Source organism: Canis lupus, chromosome 5 (assembly GCF_048164855.1).
Source record: "Canis lupus baileyi chromosome 5, mCanLup2.hap1, whole genome shotgun sequence".
Lineage (NCBI taxonomy): Eukaryota > Metazoa > Chordata > Mammalia > Carnivora > Canidae > Canis > Canis lupus.
The window spans coordinates 55962568-55988855 of record NC_132842.1 but is presented as its reverse complement, the minus strand read 5'-3'; the positions used below and the strand labels follow the sequence as shown (position 1 = coordinate 55988855).

Genomic DNA, 26288 nt, shown 5'->3' with positions numbered 1-26288 from the left:
ATAGATTACTTGAATTCATATTCTTGGTCTTCCTAACAGAACCATGCTCCTTTTTTAATTAAGACACTAGATATTACTTGTATTTTATAAGTCATATGTATGGCTCCTTGGATTAACAATTCCCGGTGGTAAAATAAAAGTGTGGATGTTATCATCCACTTATTTTATAACTCTGTGAGACATCTGTCCAAATAAACTTTCTTTATTGAGATGATAATGCTATGTGACTCATGCATTCTGACATTCATCAGTAGGTCCACTATCATTTACTAGATTAGAAGTTTTAAGAGGAATAAAATGATTATCCAACCTCCCCACCCCTTATGGCTCAGTCCTGTTCTTGATGCCACATATTTCAAGGATAGACCAGACTGTTTATATAATTTAGTTCCAACTTAATTTTCCAGCCTGATATCACTAATCCCTAACAAAAACCCTACATTTATGGAATTATCGTTCCTGGCTCATTCAATTTGCTTAATAAGTATTAATTGTATTTTTTCTGTAAACTGGGCCCTGCACCAGCCCTGGGAATTCATTCCTTTCCCTTTAAAAGTCTGCCAAGTATTAAGTTTCCAGACTCCCTGATCCCATTTCATATCACTCCAGCCAGCAATAACCGCCTTGCACACTGGTAGCACTTAATTTACATCACTCATTAGTTACATGTGCCCTAGCTTTTTGATAATATCAAAATGTGAGGTTATCTGCATTTTGATAATCCTTATCTAATAAAATGATAATTAGCAAAGAGCCTTAAAAAGTCCCCTACATGCATTAAGTGTTCAGTTATTGCCTGTTAAATAAATAAATGAGTATCTGCAACTCTTCTTCATGAAATCTTGTTGCTATCTTAAGCATTTTTTTTCCAGTTCTCCCTATAGAGATACTCTGAATTTCATGTCTTGGCTGTTTTCACAGTCTAGTTACTCTTCCTTATTTATTTATCCTTATTTCCTTCTCTAAGCCTCCTACCAACTTGTTTTGTCCATTGTGTGTTGTTAGTCTCATAGGGCTGCTATAACACACTGCCACAAACTCGGTAGCTTCAAATGACAGAAATTTATTCTGTAACAGTTCTAACTAGAAACCTGAGATTAAAATGTCAGTAGGGGCCATGCTCTCTCTAAAGGTTCTAAGGGAGAATCTGTTCCATGCCTTACTCTTAGCTTCCAGTGTTTTCAGTAATCGTTGGAGTTGGATTTTAGATATATCACTCTAATCTCTGCCTCTTTGATCGCATACCTTTGTGTGTGTGTGTGTGTGTGTGTGTGTGTGTGTGTTTGTGTGTTTGTGTGTTTGTGTGTCTTTCAGTCTGTCTTCTAAGGGCATCAGTTGTATTGGACTAGGGCTCCCCTAATGACCTCATCTTAACTTGATTACATTTGCATGGACCCTATTTCCAAATAAGGTCACATCCACCAGTACTGGAGATTAGGATTTCATTGTATTGTGGGGGAGGGCGGGTCACCATTCAACCCATCACACTAATGTCTTTTTTTAAATGAGATTTACATAACAAAATTACCTTTTTTTTTTTTCAAAATTAAGCAAAGTAGACAATTCAGTGACATTGAGTATATTCACAATTTTGTACAATATCTCTATCTGCTTCCAAAACATTCTTATCATCCCCAAAGGAAATCCCATACCCATTAAGCAGTTGTTCTTCATGACCCTCTTCTCTCCAACCCTGGGCACTATACTTCTCATGTCTGTGGATTTAAGTATTCTGTATATTTCACATAAATAGAATTACACAATGTGACCTTTTGTGTCTGACTTATTTCACTTAGAATCATATGTTCAAGGTTTATCTATATTACAGCATATATCAATACTTCAGTCCTTTTCATGGCTGAATAATATTGCGTTGTAAGAATAATCTGCAGTTGTTCGTCCAATCATTTGTTGATTGCAGTTAGGTTGCTTCCACCTTTTGGCTACTGGGAGTAGTGCCATTATGAACATGTGTGTACATGTATTGGTTTGAGTATCTGTTTTAAATTCTTTTGGGGTATGTACCTAGGAGTAGAATTGCTGAATCATATGGTAATTCTGTTTAGCTTTTTGTTTGTATGTTTTTGTTAAGATTTATTTTTTATTTGAGAAAGAGTACACAGGTGAGCAGGGGGGGAGAGGGAGAGAATCCTTAAGCAGACTCCCTGCAGAGGAGTCTGAGTGCAGAGCCAGCCCCAGGCAGGGCTCCATCTCAGGACCCTGAGATCATGACCAGAGCCAAAATCAAGGGTTGGATGCTCAGGTGACTGAGCCCCCAGGCTTCCCTTAGCTTAGGTTTTGGAGAACTGCCAAACGGACAAATTTGCCACAGTGGTAAACTTTTTTATTTTCCTACTAGCAGTGTACAAGGATTCCATTTTTTTTCCACATCCTCATCAACTTTCCATTTCTCTTAATTGTGCTTCTAGGGGGTATGAAGTGTTGATCTCATTGTGATTTTGATTTACATTTCCTTAATGACTAATGATCTTAAGCATCTTTTCATTTGTCTGTTGATCATTTGTATATCTTCTTTAAAGAAATGTCTATTGAACTTCTTTGCAGTTTTTTAACTGGGTTGTCTTTCGTAGTTGAATTGTAAGACTTCTTTATATAGTCTCAGTACTAGACCCTTATCAGTATATGATTTGTAAATATTTTCTCCCACCGTCAAGGTTGTCTTTCTGCCTTTTTGGTAATGCCCTTTAATGCACAAAAGTTTGTTTTTGATGATCTCCAATTCATGTTTTTCTTTTGTTATTCATGCTTTTAGTTAAATATAAGAATCCATTGCTAAATCCAGTGTCATGAAGATTTACCCTATATTTTCTTCTAAGAGTTTAATGGGTTTAGTTCTAACATTTAGATGACTGATCCATTTTGAGTTCATGTTCCTATTATGCACAAACTGGATACTGTCAGAAATACTGAAGAGTGCCTGCCGTCAACAACTTTATGGTCTAATGTTCTTTAATTCACTGTGTTACTGATGGAGAAAAGCCCTAGGAGATGATCAAGGAGAAATGCTTTAAGAGGTGTTACAAACCAGAGTGCCTTTCATACCATGAAACTTGGTACCTTGTAGCCAATAGGGAGAAACCTTACTTTTGTTTTGGAGGGGGCAGAGTATGTGGTAAACCCAGTCATGAAAACGGTTGAACCACATAGGGGTTTCAGTCAGTGCTTACAGGTTATATTAGTCTGGGTTCTTCAGAGAAACAGAACCAATAGGAGATACACACACATACACAAATGTTTTCAAGGGTCTTCCATAATTTAGTGTATATGTGTGTGTGTGTCCTGTTGGTTCTGTTTAATAGAATGCCCTACTACATTATTTATATCCCAGTATATATATTGAGAGAATGAGAGTGATTGAGAGATTATTTTATTGTGAAGCGTTGGCTCATGTGATTAGGGAGACTGGCAAGTGACAAGATCTGCAGGATGGGCCAGCAAGCTGGAAACCTGGGAGAGCCAATGGTTTATTTTTAGTCTGAGTCCAGAGGCAAGAGAAAATTCATGTTCCAGCTCAAAGATAGTTAGGCAAAGAGAGCATCTTCTCTCATTCAGCCTTTTTTGTTCCATTTGGGACTTTAACAGATTGGATAAGACCCACCCACACTGAGGAGGTTTATCTGGTTTTTTTTTTCAGTCTGCTGATTCAGACGTTGGTCTCATCCAGCAATACCTGCATAGACATACCAAAATAATATTAACCAAGTATCTGAATACCTTGTAGCCCAAACAAGTTGACACATATAATTCACCATCACACAGATTATCAGAGGCAGGCGTGAAGGCCTGCCACTTTGTTCCTTGGAGAATTCTTATGAAGTGTACATTCTCCCTTCCATCAGCAGGATGGAGCTCTCCGCTCCTTTTCTTCTGTCTACTTGCTTTCATTACCCTTGGTCATTATGGAGAATTAGTTCATTATTGTTGACTAGCGTGTAGAGGTTTTCGTATAACACTTGGTTGTCTTTTTTTCTTTTTTTTTCACTTGGTTGTCGTCTAATGAAGTGTGCAACAGCAGTCCAGGGATTGCTTTGTCATATTTGTCTTTGTGTCTCTAGCATTCAGCAGAGCATAATATCTAGTATTTCATGTTTGCTCAGTTATTGCTGAGCTTTAGAATGTTTTTTCTGGGTTTATGGGTATGTGCTTTTTTGGTTGGAGGGAGAGGGTGCTTCAAGATAACAGGCCCCACAAAAATAGCACTTAACAGAGGTGATAATAGCAACAGCCCTAAGTGCAGACTACATGATCGTATGTTACTGAGTTGCCATAAAACTTTTTAATGGATCTTTTGTTTTCATCATTTTGTAGATAGGACATCAAGAATCAGAAAAAATTAAGTACCTTACCTAAAATCCCACACAGCTAACAGCTAGGTAGGAAGTAGCTGGCCTACTTCCTAGGAAGTAGGAAGGTAGGAAGTCAAACCTAGGCCAGAGACTTAAAGACCAATTTTTTTAACCATTATGCCATATCATTTTTCCCAAAAAGAACTTAGTATAGCGTGCATGGGTATATGTGCTGAACTTGCTGAATGCAAGGATTTTAGGAGCAGAGGAGAGTGGTATTTTTATAGGTATGGCTGGTAACTTATATTTACTACCTCAGTTGTTGTCTACTTTTGGCAGATATTACTCTTTGATCATGGGCACATTTTAGCTGTCGCTACTCAGCCTTAGACTCTTTCTCAGTACAGCAGTATACTGACCACTGCCAACAGACTGGAATTGGCCTACAAATGAAATCTGTGGGTTTTTTTTTTTTTAAGATTTTATTTATTTATTCATGAGAGACACATGATGTGGGACTCAATGGGACTCCAAGACCATGCCCTGGGCCAAAGGCAGGCGCTAAACTGCTGAGCCACCCAGGGATCCCCTGAAATCTGTGTTATGTTTGTCTTAAGGCTGTGGTGGAGTGCAAGGTACTGGGCAATGGACAGGAAAGAAATTATGGGTAATTGTGACTAATCCTTGTTTTGCTTCATGGTAGGGATACCACGTATCAGTAATTCTTCCATCATACTCATAAATACTATATGAGTATCAGAGCTATTACTGCCGAACATTCTTTTTTAGTATTTCTACTGTTATTATGCTCTCTTAATCTAGTGTAAAAATGCAGTACAGCATCCAGAATGCAGTTTTTTTTGCTTTTGTTTTTTTCCCCCCCCATGAATATATAGCAGCTGAGTATATATTTTTAAATTACAGTTTCCTGATCACATTTTAATCACACCAATGTAGCAATCTTCAGAAGCATGGGGAAGGTGCCACTTAAATGTAAATGATTTAGTTAATTATTGTAGAAAGTAATATGAAACTTGGTATTTTGTTGCCATGGAAATACCAGGTCAGTATTCCTTGTGTATTTTGAACCATCCAATTACTTGTAATAACATTTTGACTACCTGACTGCTTCACTGTTAGACTAGATTCTTTTCTATGTAATACATATTTTATTATGTATTGATTTTATACATTCTCTCAATGGCCAGGTATTTTATCTCTGTACTGTTTTTAGCACAAAAAGATAAATAGATTTTTTTTTAAGTTTGTAGCATAAGGAGCAGGAAAATGCCCTCTTCCCTTTCTGATTATACTGTGGTAAACTTTCCTCTCTATGATATGTATTGTAAGTGGAGCCTTGTTTCACTCAGAACACAGCAGTCAAAAAATGTATGTATAATTATCTTAAAATTAGGAGTCAGTAGATAGAAATAAAGCAGTAGGGAAAACAAAAATCAATGCCTGGAAGATTGGACATATAACGTAAGAAATATGTAATAGGAAGGTACTCTTTAGGCGTTCCTGTATCCTCATACCAGAATAAATTCCAAGTGACTAAAGATTTAAATTTAAAAACTGAAACCATCTTAGTGTGTGAAAATAAAATAGGCAAATGTTTTTGTAATCTTGACACATAGAGACCTTTCTGGACATGACATAAATTCAAAAATCATGCAGTAAAAGACAATAGATTTGTCCATAAGAACATATAAAAAAGGGCAGCCCCAGTGGCTTAGCGGTTTAGCGCCGCCTTCAGCCCAGGGCGTGATCCTGGAGACCGGGGATCGAGTCCCATGTCAGGCTTCCTGCATGGAGCCTGCTTCTCCCTCTGCCTGTATCTCTGCCTCTCTCTCTCTCTGTGTGTGTCTCTCATGAATAAATAAAATCATTTAAAAAAAAAAAAGAACATATAAAAAGTAAAATACAAGCAACGTTCCTTAATCTAAGTAATATGCAAAAAGAAGGAAGAGTGATTAAAACATGAGTTATTTATTAATAAACTTAATAATGAGTTCTAAACTATTAGTAATAGAAAGATAAGCATTCAATAGAAAAGAAGTACAGAGGCAATTCTAGAAACATGGAAGGCAAATACACAGTAAGCATAAGAAGAGATGCTCAGTCTTACCACTAAGTAGAATACGCAAATAAATAACACTTTTTCTTTCTTTCTTTCTTTTTTTTTTTTTTTTTTTTGGTCTGTTGTATTGCCTGTCATACTGAGGATGATTAAAAGTTGACCAATATTCATTCTTATGGGAACAGACATTCTCAACAAACTCTGGTAGGAACTTAAATTGGTACTTTTTGGAAAGAATTTATCCTAAGGAGAAATTGGTACATAGGTCAAGATATTGGCTATAGTTTTAAGAGTGAAATATGCCCAATATTAGGAGATTAGTTAAATGGCTAGAGGATTAGTTAAATAAATAGTGGAAAACTAGCTCTTAGTCATGAGAATCCAGGTGATTTTTACTTCTGTGTTTTTCTATGCTGATTGGATTTACATGAAAATTACTACCATTATATCATAAAAGATAGTTTCTTGCAATTATAATAAAAGGGCTTTCAGGGCACCCTGGGTGGCTCAGCAGTTTAGCGCCGCCTTCAGCCTGGGCGTGATCGAGTCCCATGTTGGGCTCCCTGCATGGAGCCTGCTTCTTCCTCTGCCTGGGTCTCTGCCTCTGTGTGTGTGTGTGTGTGTCTCTCATGAATAAATAAAAATTAAAATCTTAAAAAAAAAATAAAAGGCTTTCAAGTGCAGTGGGGGAAAGAAGTCTCTGTAGGAATTAGACTTTTAAACTTGGTAGAACAGAGGCTAAGAGATGTTCAGGAGGTCTGGTAGAATTCACATCATGGCATTTGGGTGATCATAGTGATCTTAAGTGATCTTAGGTCATTGGAGATCAAGAATACAGAAAGTTTAAACCATAGTTGGGGAAGGAGGTAAAGTAAATGTGCCTAGTTCTGAACATGGTGTGTATGAAGAACCTGTGCGAGATCCAAATGGAGATGTCCAGGAGGCAATTGAATATATGAGTCTGCAGCTGTGGGCCATATTTTGAGCTGGAGATAAGCTCAAATAAGCTACTTTATTACCTACATTTCTGCCCAAAGTCTTTTTGGCCATTGAAATTATGAAAACAAAATGATTCATATTCAGCCTTGGTCCTAGAAAGCAGAAAATGTATTGTCCTCCTTTACATGATAAGACTCTAAACACAAAAATCAGAACACAGTAGCCTTTTCTACATCACACATTACACATCAGTGCATTTTGGAGCAGCAGATATATTCGCTTAGACGTGTGAGCTTTCCTACCAGCTCCTCTGATAAGGTTTCTTTGATGTTGTCTCTAGTTGTCTTGGACTCTTGATCTGTGAAGATATTCTGGTGGCAAAGACTCAGTAAAGTTTACCGTCCCTCTCCAAGTCTAACCTTTCTGTAGACCACATCCTTGGGTGAACAAGCAACGCATTTTGCTACTCTAAATTCCATCTCCAGTAAGGCAGCCATTTCTAAAATCTCTTCTTTTTACCATCACCACTTAAAACCACATTAAATCAGTGTTAACAAACGTCAACTATTACTGCATTTGGAGTGTAGTAAAAGTGTGATTTTTATTTTCTTCCAACCACAGCCTGAAATATGAAATTTTGGTCTTTTTGACACAGACCAACTGTAAAACTAATGTGCATCAATCTCCATGGGAGCAGTAGAACCACCACCGGTTTCAGTTGATTCAGGTCTGTGGGTAAATGTAGTGAGCCTAGTGGTCTGTTTTTCTCTAGTGGACCAGAGTAAGAGAAGAGAAAGACTTATTGGCGATGAGAGGAGCCTATAGTCATTTACATGTGGGGAGGAAAAAATAATATAAGTATTTATAGTCTACCAAAGGCAGGGTTATATTATAGACTCAATGTATGTGGTCAAAATAATGTAATTTACAGAGCTAGAAACTATAAGAGAGAAGGAATAAAAGATTTTCCCAAAGACACATAACTATTTGTAATATATAAAAATTCACCAAAATACATTACAATTATAAATAGCATTCGGTTTAGGGTAGGGCATCAAAGCCCAAGTTTCATGTACATGGGATACCATATGGTGATTGAGTTTCCTTCCTGTAAGTAGTATGTAAATGACATAATTGCATATCTGTTATGCTTATCTTTTGTACTTACATTTGTATTTCTTTACAAAATGATCTTAGGGACTGCCTTCAAATCCTGAGGTTACCAAGAAAGGCATGTCTGGTTGATCTGTACAGGACATACCACAGCATCTTGTAAAAATAGTATTATCTTCTGATGATCAGCGGATGGATGCTTTAGACTTCGAGGAGTCTCTTAGTGTTTTCTTCTTATCCCTGAGATCTGATAACAGAGCATGAGTCAGCATAGAGGTGCTGAGTACGGAATTGGTAGGCATTTTATAAGAAAATGAGCATTGGTACAGACTCATTGAGGTTCACTTAGGCAAGTGCCTAAAATCAGAGCACATGGAATAATTCCCCCTTGTCCGTGATGCTTCTTCCTGAACCGCTTCCATTCTGCCTCATCCGTACGTTTCACACCCACCACAAGGCTAAATGCCTTTGGATAGCTGGGGAGAAAAAAGAGAGGACAATACATGAAGGCTCAGTTAATACAGTGTACATAATGAAATTGTCTAAGAGCTCTTGCCTTACCATTCCAAGCTCACTTGTTTATAATGAAGAAAGTGAAGGGGCTGAGTGGATAAGTGAAAGGGTCCCTTAACAGCTCTACAGTGTTCTCACAAGAGGATGCCTTGCCACTAAGTCAGTATGGGTCCTCTCTCCTTTTAAACTTTATTTTAAATCTCTACTCACCCTCCCCTAAATTTTATTTCACTTATTTATTAATACCTTTAGGTATTTAAGCTTTCGGAATGGCTGTAGCTCTGCTTCTTAAATATAAAGTGCATATGATTCCATTTGGTAGCATTTCTTATGTGTGAGTAAATGTATAAATGTGTATGGGAAACACATAATTCCATTTTGCATGGACTATATCAGATATACACAGGTAGACATGTCTGCAATCTCATTAGATGCATTATGCTCATTAAAGAGACATAACCGCAAATGGTGACATTCAATTGTCATTAGCGAAAAGTAGTGGAAGTTCTAGGGCTGAGGAGCTTGCTAAACATCTAGTTATAATATTACATTCCAGGATCAGGAGAGAAAGAACAATGACGTTCATTCAGTATGATTCAAAACAAGTGATTTTATCTCTAATTTCTGAAAATGACAAGTTTTCTAGACAAAAGCTCCCTCTTCTAGAGGGTAATATTAACTGGAATAGCACCTCCTGTGTCGTCGTTGATACCCTAATTGGAGCATTAAGAAGCCCCAGTCTTGGTAGAAAGTTCATAGAAAATTTACCTTTAAAAATCTACCTGAAAAAAAAAAAAATAAAAAAAAAAATAAAAATCTACCTGATTAAGGGTAGCTGGCTGACTCAGTTGGTAGAGCGTGTGACTCTTGATGTCAGGGTCCTAATTTCAAGCCCCACATTGGGCATAGAGCTTCCTTTAAAAATAAATAAAATGTCACAAATAAAATTTTTAAAAAATAAATAAAATCACCTGATTATATTATCAGGCAGTATACTCAGTGGTCAAAAGCTCTAGAGTCGGACTGTCTGAATTTAAATCCTGGCCTTAAAAATCAATCAATCAATCAATCCTGGCCTTGTTTCATCCTAAGTTGTCTAACCCTTTGATGTTGAGGTTCCTCATCTGTAAAATGGAGATAATAACATAGTTATTTTACACAGAGTTGTTCCAACACTTAAGTGAAATAATCTTTAGAAAGTGGTGCACACTTGTGACTGGAAAATGACTGGAAGTGACTGGAAAAATGTCAGAGTTCAAAAACTGTCCAGCACTATTTTGTTTATTGACTACATCGTGTGGTGGTGTTATCTTGAGTGCCTTTGAGTGCCTAAAGGGAGGAGGACTGCTGAGGCGTGGCACTGGGCCGTAGTGAAGTCCTAGTCCTCGATTAGTATGATGCCAGGGACGGATGGGTACTGAACTAATATGTTGTTGGCTTTAGCCCTTTGTCAGCGCCTGCTGCCCTTATTTCAGATGTGCATGTGTTTTCTGGATGCGTATCATTAAATCTACTACATTATTGGTGTGAAAGATAAGCTCTTCTTTACAGAGGTACTAACTCTTGCATATTTATTTGATTCATTGAGTACACGTGACATTTCACATTCTTGGCAGCAGACGCTTCCCTAAAGCAAAAGACAGTGGTAGCCAGAAAGCAAAAGATTATTAAATGTATGAGACAGTCCTGATTTTTGAATGACCTGAATTCAGTGAAGTAAAATTTTTCGCTCAACCCTTTGAGTTTTTATTATCCCTTGAATTGGTAAAAATAAAATATACCCAATGGCATGGCTTGTGTATAATGTCACATCCTGTGTGGCATTTGCAAGGAATGGAAGGTTCGTTATGTATACTGGAGGAAGCAGGTGCTCTCAGGTGCCGTATTGATGTATTGTGCCGTAATGCCCTGCTTTGTCAGGTTTTGTGCAGACCTGCTACAGGAAGTTAGCACCTACGTGCCTTGGTGCTCTGCTGAGCTTCAACCTAAATTAGGTAGCTCCTATTGTACTGGTTTCATAACTTTCTGAGATCCATTCCCTTAGCTTCTTGACCCTTCACATATAGAAAAAACCTATTTTTAATTAGCAGAGAAAGTTCTATGAATATGGCTGAAGTTTTCATCTTTGAAGACACTATTGTGATATTACATAATTTTCTGCCTTCTTAAAAGAGAATTTGCCAAGCTTGATTTAACTGTTTCCTTTTTCGAGTAATCCTGAATAATGTTGTTACATTTGATTGTCCTTTTTTTCCCCCCCAGAAAAAAAAAGAGGAACTATTTTAATTTAGGGACCATGTCTTAATATTTTTTAACACTTAGCATATCATCCCACATATTGAGGTCTTAATATATGTGCACAGATGTTTTCAATAAAATATTTTATTTTTTAAAGATTTTATTTATTTATTCATGAGAGACACACAGAGAGAGGCAGAGACAAACGCAGAGGAAGAAGCAGGCTCCATGCAGGGAGCCCGATGTGGGACTCGATCCCAGAACCCCAGGATCATGCCCTGAGCCGAAGGCAGACACTCAACCACTGAACCACTCAGGCATCCCTCAATAAAATATTTTAGATTGAACAAATAATTCAAATTATAGCACTGTGATTTATTTGAGGCCTTTGTTGAAGGATATTAGAGTTAATGGTGTTTTTAAAGGACTGTTCTCTGATAAAGCCTTTTGTTTTGTAATTTACTGAAATGGAAATCCAGAATGTCAAGTGTCTTCCTCGAGATGTGTTCTTCTTTAAGCAAAGGATATTACTGCTGAAATACATTTGAATATTTGAAGTACATTTTCCTTCCATCATGGCTTTCAGGCTATTTCAAGTACAATCCATTGGCTAGTTCACTGAGATCAAATGGCTTATAGAAGTCTTCTGATTAAATGTAACAGGTTGAACATATGTTCTTAGCTCCATTCCCTTCTAAAACCTCTACATGACAATAAGAGGTTTAAAAATTTAAAAAGACAAAAATCTACAAAATAAAGAGAACAGAAGAGGACACAACAGGGATAAAATTTGAGAATTAGAAAATAGATGAACAAGAGGTACCACAATTAACAGAGAGAAAAAGCTACCCCTGAAGCTGGCAGAAGAAATTTGGCTACAAGAGTGTCCATACCATAGGGCCCTAGAAAGGCTCATAAAGAAAAAGCAGCAAGGGAGGAAGATTGATTGGAAGTTTTCATAAGAAGCAGTGAAATACCTAGGTTGTTTCTCTCCAACCCTAGTGGAAGTCTGGTAGTTTTCTTTCTGGAGAGATTGAACCAGAAGGACTCTGGACTTGGCTGTGCAAGGAATATTCTCCTTTGTAGGGAGGAGCCTTGGAGGAGTCCTCTCTGGGGAAACTGAACAACCCAAGAGAAAAGACCTGGGTTGGTGCAAGGGTAGGGGATCACGCAGCAAAGCACTGTCTGGCAACCCTGGCATAAGAATCTGTTATCTTCACTTCTACATTCCTCTCATGATATGGATATCCTTTGGTGCCAAGTATAATTCTAGTGTTCAGAGTGACACATTTTTTTTTTTATAAAACAGGTTATCTAAATGAAGCTAACTACTGATACTCAACAGTAACCAGGCATCTTTTTCAAACACTAATAAAAATGAAAACCACTTCTGTTGGCTTTATTGCACGCTCTTAGGCTAGATTTGTATCCTTTTCAGTTTTCAATTTTCTACTGTCTAAAAATGAAAAACTGTATATAAAGTACCAAGGATGATGCACATAGGAAGTGTTAGTAATTTTTAATTAATGATGCTATTATTTGTTTTGATCCTTCTTCCCATTCTCAGTCAGTCACAGTTAGATAAAGATTTCGCACAAACTGGTTTAGGAAAAAGGAAGTTTCCCTTCAGTATGATTTAAAAAAAAAAAAAAAAAAGATCTCCGGGTGCCTGGGTAGCTCAGTCAGTTGAGTGACTCTTGATTTTGGCTCAGGTCATGATCTCAGGGTAGTGAGATTGAGCCTCATGTTGGGCTCAGAGGGGAGTCTGCTTGAGATTCTCTCTCTTCCTCTCCTTTGCTTCTCCCTCTGTGTTCATGCTCTCTCTAATAAAATCTTTTAAAAAGATCTAAATATTCAAAAAAGCAAGCTTCTTAATATGTTGCACCCTTTTATAAGTACTCATTCACTCGTTCCTTAAAATATAGTTAGTACAAGTATTGCTAATAAATTAGACTTTTCTAGACTTGCATGGGATTATGGAAAATCCTAGAGATGATCAAGTACTGTGTCCACCATAGCAATAACTATGTCTTTCTCTTTTTTTGAGCCTAGCTTAACATAGAATCCTAAAACACAGTTAATAGTGGTATTCATAATTTTTTTAACTTGAAAAAAAACTATCATGTATTTGTTTTTCATTGATATTCCATTAAATCAATGGCTCTTTGCTGTCATGTGGTTGCCATTGTCCAGGTTGTGGAAGGGCCGATGGCTCCGTCTGGGTAGTGGGCAGGAACAGAAGCTTTCAACCTCAGAGTCTCTTTGGGTTACCAATAGTGTGTAAAAGATGCAAAAGAGAGTTCTTGGCTTCTGGGAGGATGGTGTGGCAGGAGAGGAGGGTGCAAAGATTACAGACAGGCTGGGACAGCCGCTTTCTCAGCAACAAATGCATTTCTTCTGTCGCTCTTCTCCTTTACTTCCTAGGCTTGGATGGGTGGCGTGCCCCATATAAATACCATTTTCCTTCCTCTGAGATTCCACGCCAAGCTTAGATCAGAGCCATTAGCAGTGCTTGGCAGCTTCTCTTTTGAGTGGTCCAATTTATCTTCAATAGGTATTCGCAGCCCTTAGCTGTTGAGTCCAGCCAGAGGCTGGTGGGCACTGAGCCAACAGAGGACTCAAGGCGTAATCTCTGTTGTGTTGTGATAGTGGCTTGCCAAGGTTGTGGAAAACAGTCCGAGGGAAGAGGAGCAGTAGTAGGTAAATTAACTCTGTATTAGGTCACTTCCTGACTTCTTTCTCTCTGCCTGGACCTTTTTTTGTCATAAATAAGATCAGAAACCCCACTACCAGTCATCAGACTGACTGGCACACCCCTGAACTGGTTGGCTTTGAGCCTTTGTGATGTGAAAAGCCTCTCTATTCTCCCCTCTGGTTCACCTTCCAGCTCCTCACTTGAGATTTCTTTAGAGGAGTGAGGCGTACGGGACCCTTCACCTTCTCACCGACCCTGTCCTTCCTACAGGGTCCCGTCCCAGTTGGCTGATGACGGTCAGGTATCTGCTGCTTGTATGTGCCCAGCACTCTGCACGTCACATCCCAAGTGGAGAGAATAGTCCGTAGAGTTCTGATGTAACTCTGCGCCCTTTGGCATCTGGCTGTTGTCAGCGGCTCTGCCCACCTTGTTGGAAAGTGATGGTGCTAGCTACTGTATTAAGGAGTTCACATGTCTGATCTCCTCAGTGCTCCGGTCAGGCCAGAGTTGTGCCATGGGAGGTGTTCACAGCTTTTACTCACATTTTACAGGTTAGCATCCTCAGATGTAGAATCCGTTTCCTGGGGGCTGTAAAGTAGGAATGAAGTTGGCCTGATGCCAAATCCTGTGTCTTAGCTTCTTCCCTACGACCAAAGGCAGTTATGCCACGGACCTTAGTCTTAGGCATGATACATCTTTAAAGCAGATAGTCAGCGGTACCAGACAATGCCATCAAGTGCGATGTCCGATAGACTAATGATAACATGTCTTGTGTTGGTGCATATTTGTACTCTGCTTGGTTCAAAAGAGGATTAAAAGTTGTCAAAATACTTACATAAGTCACCTTTGATTTTCACAGTTACCTAGTGATGATAAAGGTATTTTCACCTCTTTTATAGATGACAAGACTGATTCTCGGGTTGATTTAACCAAGTCAGTGAGTTAGGGCTACATTCCAGTCAAATGCAGGGCAGCAATCACCTTGTCAGGGATTTGCCTGATGGCAGTGCTGATTAATATCCACAGTAAAAGTGACATCTCATCCCTCTTAGATCAGAGATAGCACTGATTTTGTCACTTCTGTCCTTCCTCTTCTGCCCCTGGAGAAGCATATACTACTGTGGTTTGGCTCTGTTCTCTATCAGACAGGCCTTGAATGCAGAGTTAAAAGGCACATGCAGGTATCTTAAATTGGATGCATCCCTAGGTGATAAAGGTATAAAAACATGCAGGAGCGTTATGGACATGTAAAAAAATTATTACTGCAAAAAAATTATTACTATAAAAATTATCATTACAGCAAAATTATTCCTGTTTGGAAAGTAGCAGGAGGAGGGCGCAGCTCTTTTTTTTTTTATTTTTTATTTTTTGGATTTAAGTATTTTAGAGACAGAGTATGCATGTGAATGGGGAAAGGAGTAGAGGGTGAGAATCTTTAAGCAGACTCTCCGTGAGCAGGAAGCCCGACTCAGGGCTTGATCTCATGACCCATGAGATTGCTACCTGAGCTCAACCAAGAGTCAGACACTCAACCGAGTCACCCAGGGAGATACAGCTTTATTGATATCTGTAACATTTTATTTCTTAAATATTTCCAAAGAAAACAAAAAAAGACACATTAAGAAGAGAGGAGGGGCACCTGGGTGGCTCAGTGGTTGAGAGTCTGCCTCTGGCTCAGGTCGTGAACACGGGGTCCCAGGATCGAGTCCCATATTAGGCTCCCTGCAGGGAGACTGCTTCTTTCTCCTTCTGCCTGTGTCTCTGCCTCTTCTGTGTGTCTCTCATGAATAAATAAATAAAATCTTTAAAAAAAAATAAGAAAGGAAAGTTGGACTCACTTCTCTTCTGAGAGCCAGTTTTTAAAAATTTAGTACTAGGGTATTTTGAAATAATCAGTGTTAACTAGATGAGGGCTTGCATTGATGGTGATGAATTAACCTAAGCTTGGTTTTAGATGTTCACAAAATACTTGTGTTTTGATAATTCCAATCTAACATCACTGAAAGCAGAGAGTATGTGTTTATCACTTGGTGCCCAGTGTAATCTCTTGATTCATGGTAGGTTGGTGATGAGCACTTGCAAAAGAGAACAGCTTTGCCAACACCAAATGCTCCATTCTGTTACAATAAGTGACTCCATATAGGTACCCGAGTAAAAGTCTTCTCTCTGTAGTTCAACATTCAGCTTTCCCTTAATGTTGCTCTATGTTTTTATTTAAAAAAAAAAAAAAAAACAAATTAAGTAGCTCTCTTGCTTTTTTGACTAAAATTAGGGAAGGAAGGCTGCACGCAGTGTAGCAGCCGTGTACAGATTGCTAGCCTACAGCTACCACAGTGGAAATTCCACTTAATGTGCACTCATAAAGGACAAGCCACTGCCCTTTCCAGCTCGCTGTAATCGTCCAGCATATGAGCTAATGATATTTCTGAAGCTTGGGAAGCAGAGGTATTTTCATAGTTTGTTTCTCTGTCCTCTCCCACAAAGCACAGCCACGATCTGACACATGATCAACAGGACCAGCCCTTTTTAGGATGCAGAAGATGCTTCCCTGCGTCTGTGGCTCACAATGGCAAACAATAGAGACTTCTACAATGATATTTGGCCTCCCTGGTGTTCAAACTTCTTCAGTTAAGCCTGTCTGGAATCTATTTAACTATTATCTACCAGAGGTTTTTTTGTTTTTTTTCTTTTTAATAAAATAAAAGGGGCTGGAGGGTGGAACCAAAGAGGAAAGACTGTGTCTTTGCCAAGATGCTCTCTCTCCTCTCCCTATGACTCATACTTAGAGAAGCAGAGGGACTTTGGAAAGCTGCCTGCAGTCACATTGAGACAGCTCTCCTGGCACTTTTAGACATTTTAAAAATTTTTCTCAGGGAATAAAGATGTTTTTCAAATTGTCCGTTCCCTCCTTTTGGGCCAGCCTGATAGCTTTTGTTTAGCTGCAGCATGGTGGTTTTATGGAAGATTTGCCAGCCAGAGCAATTGAACCCAGATCTTTGTGTTTGGTGTATTACTAAAGAATCAGCTTTATTTGTAATAAATTTGTAATTATTCTTATGATTATCATATTACAAGGAATTGTCTCAGACCCAAAGCATTCCTATGGAATGACGTTTGCATTTGGATATCCTTCAGCATTTTTTTAGGTATTATGTTTGTAGAATTTCAAATATTCATTTTTTTTTTAAGTTTGGTTTTGGCATGGCAGGGCTAGCCCAAGCTAAATAGGGGAGCTGATTATGAAATGTAGTCATCCTGATTTTAACCATTTGGCAACACAAGGGAAAAAGAAAGATCACTTTAATTTTCCTACCTTTTTATGTAAATAAGGGTTTTCTTTTGTTTGTTTTATAAATGGTAAATTAAAGCTTCCTGAAAAATAATTGCACTGACAAATCTAAATCTCAGTTTTCAAATTCTTTTTAGCTATAAAAAGTATGTCCTTTTATGGTTCCAGAAACTGGCAAACAACTTAATATCCCTATGACCACCCCCATCTCACTCCTCCTTTTTTAAGGTTTTCAACTGTTTCTGCTCTAGAAATAGCCAGATCATAGGGATGTTGATACCAAAACTAAGTTTTGATGTTGAACTGTTGGGGTAATTATGACTGCCTAGCAGGAATTTATTTAAAGGGTAGAAGAAAGTAGCAACATACAAAACAATTTGTATAGGAAAGTTGCTTTGAATGGCCAACTCTTAGATATAAACTGAATATAATAAAGTATTCATTGGAGTAGAAAATACGAGTGGAGGGATTAATTGCTGAAAATTTTATTTCCTGCAGAACTTGATCTCCAATTAAAATCTACTTTCAGGACCTTGAGTTCAACTTTAGTGGTTTTATCATTTCATCTTGAAATTTTAGAGGCCACTTTGCAAGGTCTGCTGTCCCCAGAATAATCTACGTTGACTGCCCAAACTGGGTAAAATTATATTCAGCTGGTAGGGGAGTGGAAACTAGTGGAGAAGAGTAGAATTAGCTGCAGATTGAATGGTTGCTTGTTTATCTTTGAGTCCCTGTTCACTTACTTGTATCACTGCCATTTTCCTGGTGTAATAGAAACGTGTAAATGACTGATGTTTTAATGAGTGGATTAAGCCTATTATTCCGTAGAGTCATTAAACTTGAGAGCTGGAAGGAGTTTCAGGGCAGCTGGTCCAGTCCACAGTTCCAGTATATTTTGTTTGGCTCATATTGTATGTTTTCAAAAATAGTAGCTGCTTTGCTTGATAGTAATACAAACAGCTTTGCCCCTCTTGTCTTACATGGTTCTTCATGCATTTCTATTAACTGGCCCCTGGGGGCATGTGAGTTCATGATCCAGATAATCCTACCTCTTCATTTTACAGTTACAGGAGTTGAAACCCTGAAGGATCAAGTGACTTCTGGAAGTCAAACAGCTAGTTCAGGGCATTTCCGGAACTATTTCACAGTTTGAGTATTTTTCTCTGAATTCTGTTTCTGAATTTAGAAAAGATGTTATTTGAGGCGTTTGGGTGGCTCAGTTGGTTGAGTGTCTGACTCTTGATTTCCATTCAGGTCATGATCTCAGAGTGGTGAGATCAAGCCCTGTGTTGGGTTCCAGGCTCAGCTGGGAGTCTGCTTGAGATTTTCTCTCTCCCTCTGCCCCCATCCCTGTCCTCACTTACATTCTCTCTCTTTCTCAAATAAATAAATGAATCTTTTTTAAAAAGTGTCATTTCAGTATGTTAGAGACCTTTGTCAAATTGCAGAGATGCTTTTCTTTTTTAAGATTTTATTTATTTGAGAGAGAGCTCAAGAGCAGAGTAGAGGTTGAGGAGAAGCAGACATCCCACTGAGTGCTGAGTCAGATGTGGGGCTTGATCCCAGGACCCTGAGATCATGACCTGAGCCAAAATCAAGAGTCAGTTGCTTAACCGACTGAGCCACCCAGATGCCCCCAGATGTACTTTTTAAATAAAGAATTACGAATAAATGAATTGAGAGGCACTGGTGGGATAATAAGACTGAAGAGTCTAGTTTAGGTCCTGTCACAAACCTAAATCTTTTCATCTCAGTGGACACCAAGATTTTTCATCAATAAAGTAAAGGAATTAATTGTACTAGACAATTTCACATCACCCAGTACAGGGCTTGGTAAATTAGTAACTTCTCAATAAATAAGTCAGTGAGCAGTGGGTTTTGAAGATCCCTACCAGCACTAAATTATAGATTCTTTAATTGTGTGTCACTTTTCTTCCTCCCCCTGTCCCCAGTTTACTTGGCCTAGATGGCTTTCAGAGTCTCTCCCAGTCTTAGGTGTCTAAGTTTTTTGGTTTAGAACTTGTTAGGAAGTTCTTTGAACCCATGTATTGAATCTTCTGTCCTCCTGTTGGTGGTTTCACTCTCCCTTCAGTTTGTTCATGAGCTGACTACACTGCAAAAAGACCCATGGATCTTTTTGACGGGAAGGAAACAGCGGGCAGAGAGGAAGTAAGGAGTAGGTGGCTTTGCAGAAGGACCACATTATTCCACATCTCTGCCGTCTCTCATATCCTGCCTTATATAGAAAGAAGTTGCATTTCCTCCTGGCCTCATCTGTTTATAGGCAGGGTAATATTTCAAAACTGGAAATAGATTACTGTTTCAAATATAAACAATACTCATGAATTTCAACATACATTATTGAGATTTATACAGTCTGGGCAGGCCAAATCACGAAACACCTACTGTTGTAGGACACCGAAGGATAGAAGAATTCTCTCCTACCTTTTAAGAGAATAAAAGCTTTATAGGGAAGTCAACGGAGTTACAGAAATAGAAACTAGCTGTGAATTTGGGTTGTATAATTTGGGTTGCAGTAATCCAACCGTACCTTTTGATACAAACAGAGAATCCGTAGGGAATTCAACTTTTCCATGTATTAGAGAATCAGAGTGTTTAAAACATTGAGGTGCTTTTTTTCCTCACTAAAAAGAAAATCTGATTCTTAAGAAACCCAGATTAGTGCTGAGCTGCTGTTCCCTCAGAACTATCCCTAAAGAAATCCATAATCGCACACACAAAAACACATATAAATCTCCCCAACATCAGCTTAATTCTTCCCTGCTCTTTTGCTGGTGTGCTTCATCCCCTGAGCCAGGCATCTTTGCCTGCTCATTTCTTTTGTGGCAGACTTAATCCTGACAACTTTACTAAGACAAGAATACTCCAGAAATTCTGATTTCTATGCCTTTGTTTTTCTCCATTTTGCTCCTCACCTTCCCCTTCTTCAGAACTCTTCTGTATGTATAGTGATTAGTAAATATATGTGATTTTCCTGTCTTAGTCATCGTATTATTCATGATTTTGCAGAAGTTTGAAGTTCCTAGCCAAAGTATAGAAGACATCAGGCAATGTTTACATCTTTTTAAAACTGGCTCATTTATTGCTCCTAGATTTCCTACTGAAAACCAAAAATATTTCCCTTATCTCTGCCTAAACCAAGCCAGTTCCCACAACTTTATGTGCTTTTGTAAATAAGACTGGTTCCAAGATCCAGTTTTTCTCAACTTCCCGTTCCTCGCTAAAAGAACGCCTCATTCTTCCCTTTCGCCTCACCTAGCACTCCAGTGCCCGTGCCTCAGGTGTGAAGCTCACCTGTGTATCCAGCTTTAAAGTAACTGAGGAGCCCCACTGGGTGCTTCTGGGTGCAGTTTCACTGACAGGTGAATTGTTGGCCACAGAGACAGCCATTTTCTGCTTCTAGAACTATCACAAGCAAGGAAGCACCCGCAAAATCACTGTAAATTATTTCTCCCACAAATAATCCTCCCCTGCCATCCACATGAACTACCTTTTGGAAGCTGATAAAAATATCATTCCAGGCTTCTGAACAAAGCACAGTTGGCTTCGTTCTGGCTGGCTTCTTACCTTTATATCCCCTGAGAGAAAGAACAACAGACCATAGTCAATCTCAAAGTGTTGTTCTTCCTGCGTCGAGGAAGAAATGTCGTCTTTAAGATTGGAGTTTAAGGAGATGAGTAGACCAGTAGGACTAGAATAAGGATCACCTGGCACAGGGTAGCTACTTCATAAATACTTACTTCATGACTAAAAAATATGTTTCCTAGATTGAGAAAGGTCGATCTGGGAAAACTATAACCAGGTCAGAGAGAAGAGAAAGAGGTAATGATTTGGGGCCATAATATCCTACTTGTCATCCTACTGTTCATTGCTTCCTTCCTCTTCTGTGAAAGGACATGGAAAATGGAGCATCTCTCGTACTTTCCAATATGTCCTACCACTGGGTTTCCAGGTGAAATGCTAATGACCTCATTTTTAAGCCTCAAGTCTGACAAATTTAGACTTTGATTTTGATATCTAACGAGTCCCTCTGTTATCCATCTTCACTTCAAAAAATGTGTTATTATGCTGCATTTATTTAGCACTTCACATTTGCAAAATTCTATGCCTGTGTTATTCTCTACCAAAAATCCACTTACTTATCACCCTTTTTAGAATGGCAAATAAGGATACCAGAAGGTCTTATGTTGCAAACTGGATTTTAATTTTTTCAAATTCTTTTTGGAAATTGGCAGGATAGGAATTATAAACTAACTGATAGAAATTATGGTTTTATTACCATATTTATTTTTGCTCTCATAAATTAATCACTGAGCGGTTAGTAAAGACTTGAGGAGGTTATCTATATAAAACTGGTTTAAATTGACCAGAAAACCATAGAGAGGTTAACTACGAAGGAAGCATTAATGAGTTTTTAAGGGTGATGGAACTATTCTTACATTTTGATTATGGTGGTAATTGTACAACTGGACACGCTTGTCAAAACTTATAGACCCATAAATTGAGAAGTATGAATTTACTGTTTGTACATTATATTTCTGTAAACCCATCCTTTAAAAAAGAAAATGGAGTGAAAATATCAGTGAGGGAGACAGAACATGAGACTCCTAACTCTGGGAAACGAACTAGGGTTAGTGGAAGGGGAGGTTGGCGGGGGTTTGGGGTGACTGGGTGATGGGCACTGAGGGGGGCACTTGGCGGGATGAGCACTGGGTGATATGCTACATGTTGGCAAATTGAACTCCAATAAATAAAAAAAAATAAAAAAGAAAATGGTATTAGGATTTTAAATTTTTTTTTTTTTGTATCCACTTCGTGAGGGAGATAATGAACTTACTGACAGTATTTGAGCCCAAACTGGTTGACCATTTGAGGGAGGAGCATTTCAGAGCAGATTATTGCTCCTGGGGCTTCTCTCAGTGCAAATCGGGATGTGTTTGCTGAAACTTAAAATTAACTGTAGTTCCTCCATAAGAATAACTCTGGGGTCTCAATCTCAAGATTAAAGAGATTTTAATCTACAGTACTGTGTTCTTATTATCCGTTCTTATATTAGACTCTATCCCTTTTTAAACCCTTGGCAAAAATATCAAAATTTTGATTTTATTTATGGTTTGGGGGAGGCAATTCATAATTGTTGAAAGCAGAATTTCCAGAAGGATTCAAAAGAAAGTAATTATCCTTTTAGGATGAGAAAGCCAGTAGCAATGATTAAATCAGATTCTGGTTTAAATAGTCACACAACACCCTCTTACCCTTTGGTTCTAGTTCAGGGAAGTGCTCAGACCTTTTAATAATTACACACTTTGCTTCACTGATAAGATTCCCAGTCCACATGACAGGCTTTGGTGCCAGCTGTATTTTCTTCTTGGCACTCTGTTTTTCCTCTCTTCACCCTGGCCCCTCACTCACCTCCATGTATGCCCAGCTCAAAAGCTGAGATTTCCATCTGTAAAGCCTGTTGCCACAGGATACAGAATTCACTAGGGAGGAGGGAAAACTGCCTGTGTATGTTTAAGGCTGGTGGCTCTCATAATCAGATAAACGTTGTGGAAAGCTTGCTCATTCATATGGAAGAACCAGTGCTGCAGCTAAATGGTGGAGCCACTGAGCTCCAGGCCCTGGCATCTGCTCACTAGCCCTGCCCAGCCAGGAGCACATTTACTTGCAGTACTGAAGAGCTGATGAACATTGTCACTTTTGCCTTCAACAGTAGCCTTTCTGTGAATCCCACGGAGAAAAGGCTGTTTCCCTCCCCCCCTTATTTTTTTTTTTAATGAAACGAAATTGATTACAAATAGGAAATCCCATGTGACTTTTTCACTCTTGACTTCTGTGATATAACCTCTCTTCCCCTATAAAAAATCTCTAAGCTATCGAAGACTTCTGCCTCCCGTCAATTTTGCAGCCTGCGATTCTGTTCTGCTTCCTTCCTGGTGACATTAATCTTGAATGAGCGATGGTGCAGGCGAATGCCCTGAACAGTCCTGAATATAGCCCGATTTTTGAGGAGAGGAAGCTTCCCAGTTCCTGCCATTTGATTGACCATGATTTAGCTTCTTAGGCAAATTCTCTCTTCACCTGGAAATTCCCCTTTGCACTGTGGACAGAGTGTCCTTAGCCTTGGGATCATACCAACATTGAGAACTAGAGGAAGAGCTTGAATGTGCACTTCTTCATTCCCTCCTTCTCCTCCCTATGCCCCTCCTGACTCCAGGAAATGTTCATGTTCTTGAATTGTGTTGTAAGTTTACTTATATTTTCTAAGCTGGAAACTCAGAATGTCCCTGGCCTCCATGAGCACAGGCATTGTTGGGTGATTTGGGTTGCATTTGTTTATCTTCTCCACACTCACACGGTTTGCCTAGCTTGGCAGCCTGCTGGCCTGGACAATAATAAAGCTTCTGTCGAGGTGAGCAAACAGCTGATGGCACGGGGCACAGAGGGGACTCCTACAGTGGCCGCCTGTAATCTGCCGGGCTGGTGGTCAGAGCAGGCGAGAACAAAAGCCAGTTTGTTTGCAGGGGAATTGGAAAAATCAATGTGTTGGTTGTGTTCTCGTCTCTGTGCCTTTCTTCTGGCTGAAAGGGAGAATGCTCATCCAGAAGTCCACAGAATGACTCCAGGCAAGTACCCACTCTGGAGACTTACCTGCCTGTCATGTTCCCACTGGCAGTTCTGAACAGGGCCCAGGTTTATCTGTTTGAACTGCTTAAAACATCATGGACAAAGGAATTCTCAAACACACCCTCCAAAGTGGGATGGACCCTCCTAGCTCAGTGGTTTGAGTTCATATTCTCGACAGCCAGATAACACACGTGAGTTTGTGTGCTAATTTCTTTTTTTTTTTTTTTTTTAACACTGATAAGGGCTTAGAAAAGCGTTTATTTGCTGCCTGGCTGGAAGTACTCGCTGCAGTTTGGGCAGCATATTTCATGATATATGTGTAAGCGTTTCCCTCTTATTCCTAAATTGATTTCGTGTGCTCACTTAGTTGATCATGTCCTAGAATGGTGGTGTATCTGCATTACTAGACCTTAGAAAGCAGACAGAGATCATACGAAGTAGCCCTGGTCCAGGAGGAGGGAGAGTCTGTTGACAAATCTCTCAAAGGCTGCTGTGCTGAGATGATTATATTGGATGTGTGAAGTCTTGAGCAACTTTCCCTCTAGGCTTCTAACGAATCGAAGTGTGAGAAGAAAAGACCTTTGAAAAGACAAAAATCTTTCTCTTCCACCATGTATAAAAGTCTCAAAAAGTTAACAAATGACTTGAAACAAATTTCATTTTGAGCTTGGAAGGTCAAAACCTAGGTCCTATTAATCTTGGTTTTCTTTCAAGCCTAAAAATGGTCTGCTGTTCCTGAATAAGAAAAAAGGGTGTTTGATTGGATTTGGTCACGGTGCTCTTATTTTAAAAGACTATCAGAAAGAAAAGTCATAATTTTTGTGGTCATTTGACACAGACTGAGGCAAAAGATTAGATTTTAAAATGAGGTTTAAGCTTAGAATAATCTTGGATAGAGAAGGTAACTGACATTTTTAATTTTGTTTGGTTTTAAAGGAAAAATGGACTGAACCTAACAATCACTGCAACCCCAGAACACTTCTCAGCAGCTAGCAGTGCCTTTGTCTCCTAGCCCTTACTGTGTTCTACTTTGTACTCTTGTGAAACTATGTTTGTGTACTTTGTTTTTGTAATGAAATTAGAAATGCCCCAAACAGGGAATTTACAGTTCTTCATGTATGCCATAGATGTTAGCAAAATGACCAGCACGTAATAACATTTTATACATTTGTTAACTGAAACTCTTTTTTTTTTTTTTTTTTTTTTTTTTTTTGCTGAAAACCTACTATGGGCCACCAAGCGTGTGAGGCACCGAGGAGTCAGTATTAGACAAGTCAGCGTTTCCCCCCCCGCCCCCCCCCCCCCCCCCCCAGTCCAGGGAGCTTACAGGCCTGTAAGGCAGCATCACCTTTATGTGGGCAGTACACCTGGTAATTCTTTTGAATTGTTTCTTTAAAAAATGAAATAAACTTTCAATTGGCCATTATACTTCAAATCTCAGATTTTTCAGAGTAACAAGGAGAGGAACTCAGCTCAACTATTGACTTTAAAATGTGAGGGAAAGCTTGAAATGCTAAAAGATTTGTTTCATTTCTACACAGAGAATCTCATTAGATCTAGTATCTTAGGCAGTCTTTCTCTGGCTAGGTCATTTTCATCCGAAACATAATTTGACATATTTCTATCTTTCCACTTTTATTTTTTTAAGCTGTATAATTTTTTTTTTTTAAGTAAACTCTGCCCCCAACGTGGAGCTTGAACTCATGACCCCAAGAACAAGAGTCATATGCTCCACAGATTGAACCAGCTAGGTGCCCCATCTGTCTTTTTGCTTTTAAAGGAGTTAATTCTGTCAAGAAAAATAGAGTGAGAAATCATTTCCAGTGAAATGTAAGATATTCTAAAGTCTAGAGAGGGTTAGGTGACTCTATATCCATAAAACATCTTCAGATCTTATTTTTGCCAAATTTCTCACCAGAGTACTAATAAATATCCTAAATTAAATACTACTTCACACTTCCTCTCTTTTTCTCAGCTTTTACTTTGGCAGAGAACCTGTTCAGCAGGAAACTATCCCCATAGCAGATGGCAGGAAATAGCAGGTGGCAGATTGAATAACCAGCTTCTAAAAAACACTAGTATTAGCTGTATCCTCGACTCAAATATGGCACAGAATCCTTTTGCTCCAAGTTTTTGTCTTACCTTTTTTATGAAAGAAAACAATTTGATTTTTGTAGGGCCTGGAGATTGATGTGCTTCCTGAACAATTAAAGAAAAGAAGAGGATTTTCCCCTGACATAAAACGATGTTTAGTCAAAGCAGATAGACAGAAAAAGGATCATAAAACTCTTCAAACACGTCTGCACAGCCTTGTCTCCCCTCTCCCTCCGTCTTTGGCAGGGACCCTCAGGCGCAAGAAGTCGCCCAAGCCCAGGTATCACCAGGGTGTGCAAACTTGAAGCAGGAGCAGGAGTCAGAATCCCTTTCAAAGTTCCGTTCCTCTGTAGGGCACCATTACCACGCACA

The 26288-nt window shown here is 38.9% G+C and overlaps 1 protein-coding gene across 6 annotated transcripts in view; it reads left to right on the top strand.

Moving 5' to 3' along the window:
• Positions 1 to 26288, top strand: part of MRPS27 (mitochondrial ribosomal protein S27) — an 87716-nt gene that overhangs the window by 43193 nt on the left and 18235 nt on the right. The gene's annotated exons all lie outside the window — the stretch shown is intronic.